Source organism: Canis aureus, chromosome 37, assembly GCF_053574225.1.
Source record: "Canis aureus isolate CA01 chromosome 37, VMU_Caureus_v.1.0, whole genome shotgun sequence".
NCBI classification, from domain to species: Eukaryota; Metazoa; Chordata; class Mammalia; order Carnivora; family Canidae; genus Canis; species Canis aureus.
Genome location: NC_135647.1, coordinates 12,719,542 through 12,725,389, shown reverse-complemented (window position 1 = coordinate 12,725,389; position 5,848 = coordinate 12,719,542).

Genomic DNA, 5,848 nt, shown 5'->3' with positions numbered 1-5,848 from the left:
GGGGAACCTGCACAATGCCAAGCCTCCCAGCAGCAAAACACTAACAGCTTAGGTTCCAGAAGAGAGAAAAATAAGAGGGTGTGGGAGCAAGGAGGGAGAGGGCCGGAGGGATGGCTCGCCACAGCCAGAAGGCATCAGGATGCTGAGAAACAAGGGACGGGTGCAGTGGTCAGAGGCCAAAAGCGATGATGCCTTCATTTCTCAAATTACCAGAGAATGAGCCTGATTCCAACTCTCCATCTGGTAACCTAACTAGAACATTCTATAACCAACAGAGCCTCCATCAAGCTGGGATTGTTGTGGCTATTATTATTATGTATTATGTTTTGATATTCAAATATCTCCACTATGCAACCAATCCCCTGAAATGCCACATTCTAAATAAATGTTTTTTCCAGGCTTGCGTGTCTGGTTGTCGTAGTTTATCAACTAATTATATAGTACCCCAGGTCCACCTACGTCTTTTCCATGATGTTCAAAGCAATTAAGTACCAAACGAAACTCTGGGAGTCATTTTTCAATTCCTATATACCCGGAGTCAAAGAAATACAAGTGCCTCCGAAGATTCCCAGAGCTGTGGTTCCTGCCTTGGCATTGATTGTCCGTGGTGAGCGGCGTGAACCCTGGTTCCCTAACAAGCATTAACACGCCGCCGTGTACAGGCTCCCGGGTAGTGCACTAAGTCCACTTTGCAGTTCCGGAGCTTCAGCCTCGAGACCCCTTCTCATTCCAGAAGCTCATGCTTCCATCAGCTTCTTATGGCAGGATCTGTATTTATAATTCATGCTTCTTTGGTTTCCTTTCCAGGTCTCTCTGGGCTGGCGCTTAAACAAAATCTCTGCCCACATCAAGCACATGCTAGTCCTTCCTCAATTAATAATTAAAGGCAATGATGATAATTATGAGCAAGTTTTTTAAAGGTTTATCTTTTGTCATGTATCTAAGAGTCATTTCTTTCATGGCTTTGGGGACTATAAGTGAGGTGCAGGCACTCCGTTTACGTTGCGGTTAACAAACATCCCAGAGAGTCCACAGTGGAAATGTGAGGGTGGGGGCTGTTTCAGTTTTTGTTTTTGCTTTGCCCCAGAAGCCAACCCCGTTCTTCCTGTGGCATCAATATTACATTTTGCTGTGAGGCAAGGCTCTCCCCCATGTCCACCCCAACACTCGGCTTTTGTCCTAATTTGGATCTGAGTCTATGGTCAGCCTACAGGGATAGAAAGTACCACCCCGATTAAGCCAGCAAGTCTAGTCGTGTCCTTGCTGCTCCAAATGTGGTCCTTGGATCAAGAGCAGCAGCAGCACCTGGGTGGTTATGAGAAATGCAGAATCACAGGTCCCACCTGGGACCTTCTGAGGCAACATGCATCTTTGAACAAAACTCCCAGATGGTTCACATGCACGTTAGAGTTTGAGGGGCAGGGGTCAAAACCCCCTTCATGGCAGTTGTCGCACAGATGACAAAATAGGCCAATTAAGACCGAGGGGATCTAATTCCCAGACTTCTATGTTAGCAGACAGAGAAGCAGAGTCTCACAGTGACTGAGTTTGAACCTAGAAGCTGTACTTTGCAGTCGCAGGCAGAAAGGGGAAGCCTCCAAGAAAATAGAGTCCCCACAGAGGAAGAGAGAGACCAACTAGAGTCTCAGTTACATCACAGAGCTTCTGTGCTCACCCGTGCCTCTCGTTATGTCTGTAAGGAGACTGTTCAGATACCTGAGACACATACGTCCCCTTTTCTAATAAAGAGAACACCAACTTGGCTTTCTGTCACTTGCAACCAAAGGAATCCTAAGTGATTCTGGACCTCACTGACTCCCAAAAGAGTGCATCCCCTAACCATAAGAGCACACGGTTTCTGACATCCTAAAGGCAGGTCTAAGCTAGTTTTTTTGAAGCTGTTCTTACATCTCCCAGGTTAGGATTTTAAAATCCACACCACCTCAGTGGGGTTTTGGAAAAAACCCACAGGCCAAAGGGTACCAAATTGCTTAAAGGTTTCCTTTCTGCTTTTAATATATTAGATATGACCCTTGCTTCCCCTTCTTTTCTTAGAGATGAAAGACTCCTTGGAAATGCCATGCACGCAGCTGTCATTTGGAAATGACAGCCAGCCTAGAGAAGGTTAATGCTCTCATCAAAAATGCCCATCCTCTGCCTTGGCTAAATGGATCTTTGTGGTTCGCCTGGCTGCTTGTCCCTTCTCCAGGTAGCCTCGCATGTCAATGAAGTGTTGTTGCCATTTCACTGTCTTCACCTAAGTGTGGTGAGCACCCACGTTTTCCTGGGGGTCCCAGGTTTAACAAACCCCAACTACAGATCTGCCAAGCACATGCCCACAGAGGCAGATTGCTCCAGGTTGTTTTCTACTTCTGCAGGAATGAAGAAGAGGGGACACGAGAGTGGCTGTCGTGGAGAATTTCCCAAACACGAAGGGTGCGACTACTTGCTGGCACCCCATTGCGTTCCCAGTCTCGCCAACATTTCAAAAAGAGTAGCCCACATACTACGTGTCTCAGAACTGCCCAGGGTGTGCATTTCAACTGTGGGTTCTGGGCTCCGTGACTCCTCCTCCAGACTGTCTGAGCCCTGGGTTCATTATTTCAATGTAGTTGGAATTGATGTGCTTAATAAAAGTCCCTTTTCACTCTGAAATTCAATGACTCTGTCAAGCAAGAAGGATCATGGCATCTCTGAGAGGCAAGTGTGCACATGGTGAGGAAGGAGCTTGCCAGGATGGGAAGATGGACAGTAGTCCTGACTCAACTATACAGATTAGTGACTCAGGGAGCTAATCATGCGGCCCTTTAGTGAATGAAATACAGTGCCAGTGGCTTTATGGGATGTTGGGAAGTGAATGTGGACCTGGAATTTAAAAAAAAAAAAAAAAAAAAAAGCAAAAGTGACTATAAAAAGGAAGGAGAGGCACCATGATAGCTCCTGTGGCCAGCTTCTTACCTCACCAAAATACAGACATTCCTGGAGGGGAAAAAAAAAAAAATCCAAGCATCTCCCTGGACAGAGTGAGCAGGGTTTAGGAGGCATCTTCAAATGTAGTTGATTCTAAAACCTACTGACAGACTGTCCAAATGTTTTGGGGCACTCGGTTTTTGGATTTGGGGAGAATTTCCTGCTATTAGGAGTTTTATAATTAGATTTGTTTCTAAGATATGCTTGAACAACTCAACCATCTACCTGGGCCAGCGTAAACATATCAGAGCCCAAATACTGATTTATTCTACTGGAAGAGCTGTCATCTGCTCATTTCTGCTTTATTCTTGGCAGAGCTCTCCTCTGAGCAATGGCCTGAGCATGCAGATGGGGAACACGTGCATTCGTCTCCCTAAGAACACGCTGCTGGTATGTTCCACGTGCGGCAGGCAGCCCATTAGTGGCCCCTAGCAGCCAGATGAGAACCAGAGAGATATGTACTCGCACGCTCAGCAACTCCCAAGAGAACAGAGTTCTAGTATCCTCTTACCGCTATAAGAAATCACCACAAACTTCAAGACTTATAAACAACAGAAATTTATTCTCTTATCACTTGTTCCTATTCTCCTTTATTATTCTTTTACTTATTACCTATTCTTGGGGCCAAAAGTCTGAAAGGAATCTTATGGAGTTAAAATCAAGGTATTGTCAGGGCTAGATCCATCTGGAGACTCCTGGGAAGAGTTCTTCCTTGCCTCTTCCAGCTCCTGGCGGCTGCCAGCATTCCTTGGCTTATGGCTGCTCACTCCGTTCTCCGCAAGTCCTCATACTGACTTGCCTCCTATAGTCAAGATGGACACTTGTGATTGTGTTGAGGGCCCACCTGGACGATCCAAGATAATCTCCCTCCCCACCCCACCCCATTGCAAGGTCTATCATGTAATTACATCTTCATAATTTTTCCAGGTAAGATACCATTCACGGGTCTGAGGGTTAGGATATAGATATTCTGGGGGTCACTATCCAGCCTACCATGACCTGGTTTGAGATGAGTGAGTTCTGCAGAATGGGCAGGGCCAACATGATGTCAGCAATTCCTGGAAGGCAGCCAGAAACCTGAAAGCCTGCCCCTCTGCCATCTAGAAGAGCATCTTTGGGCAGCCTCGCTGGCTCCATCTTACCTCACAGAGCTGGAGCCTCTAAAACCATCAGACTCACATATGTGAACATGACAGTGGTTGCAGCTTGACTCTGAGAAGCAGAAACAGGAAGGAACCCACCTCCTCCTCCAACCTCATTCTTTACTCACACTGGCCAGGTGATACCTTTTGTCTGTTCTGGACACACCTGACATGGGTGAAAGACATCCGTTCCCTCTCTGAATCAGTAGAGGACACTCCCAAGGCAGAAAGAGTTGACTCTGAATTTCTCCTGTCACTCCTCCGTCTCAGAAGACAGCAGCATCAGGAAGGGATAAAGGGGGAAAATCTACTTTGCAAGTTTTCAGTGGCTGCCGAGAGATGTGTCCTTCTGTGTGCATGAAAGAGATGGTTTGAGACATTCTGACTTTGTGGTCAGAGCAGGCATTTGATTATGGGGCTTTATGCCTTTTTATGTTTGCCTGGGAGAAGAATTCTTTGTAAATCAATGACATTAGCCACATGAAAAAATTATGGATTCTTTGAACTGAATTCCCACAAAGTCAAACAGAATCTAGTCTAAACACATTTTCTGAAGTTCTGACATCATTTCATGACTCTACACCATGCTGAAAACTTCAGCTAGTGTTCAGACAGACCGTGCCTTGCTGCGTCGCTGTCTCCAAACCACAGGTCAATGTGTGGGATGAGACCATTTACAAAGTCTCCCAGGATGCACTTCCTAAGACCCAACATGTCCCAGTTCACACGTCACTGCCCCCCAGGTCCTCTGGCTCTGGAATCCAGTGGTTCCAAAGCCTTGACTCCCGAGGATCTTCCAGCAAAGGGCCATAGATTACACTGAGCACCAACAGCTCACTATGCACCCCTCCCTTCCCTGCCTCTGTCTGACATAGCCTCCCCTCCCCCCTCCTCTCCTTCTTCTCCCATCTCCCAGGAACCGAACCCTTGCTTTAACCTCTCCATCTTCTATTCTAGATCCTTCTCCCTCAGCAAAAGCTTCTGGTCCTGAGATCTTTACTTGCACAATCCAACAGCCTTACTTTCCACCCTGTGGAATCCCAGAGTTAAAATCTTTTTTTTTTCAACAGCATTTGGACATTCAAATATTTGGGCAGAGCTCGACTAGGACAAGCCCAGAGGTAACACAATCCCTTTGAGGTGGTGACAATAAGAAAGCAGATATAGTTGGTTGAAGGGGCGCCGTGGATTTCCAGCAAGACCAGTGTCCGCTAGAGGCAGACCAGCCATCCTACAATTTCTACCGCATAGAAGGCTAATATGAGGAGAGTGATTTGGAGAAATGAAATCCACCCTTCCAACCTCCTTGACCTTAAACATGAAATCTCTCCAGAATGGCCCAGAAGTCCAGAAGGCAGACAGTATGGTTATTTTCTTGAAGACCATAAATGTGCTTTTACCTGCCAGCAGAGCTGTTAGAATTTAATAGGCTCCATACCAATGTCGAAGTGTTTTTGAAACACCTATTACAAGGGGTGTTTTCAAAACTGACTTTTCCTCAACCAAAAGCAGAAGTAATCAAACTCTCAGAGAAACGGGAAATTAACTGCTCGGATCTGGCTACAGGGACGCGGACTCGGGGTTTCTGAATTGTGGTTGTCGTCATCTGATGGAACTCGATCCGCACAGACCTGCTGGTTGTGCACAAAGGGAAACCTTGTCCGGGCCTCCACGCAGCACCATTAAGTGGTGACCTGGGGCACGCGGGGCTCCCCGTGGAGTCCCACCACCTACCC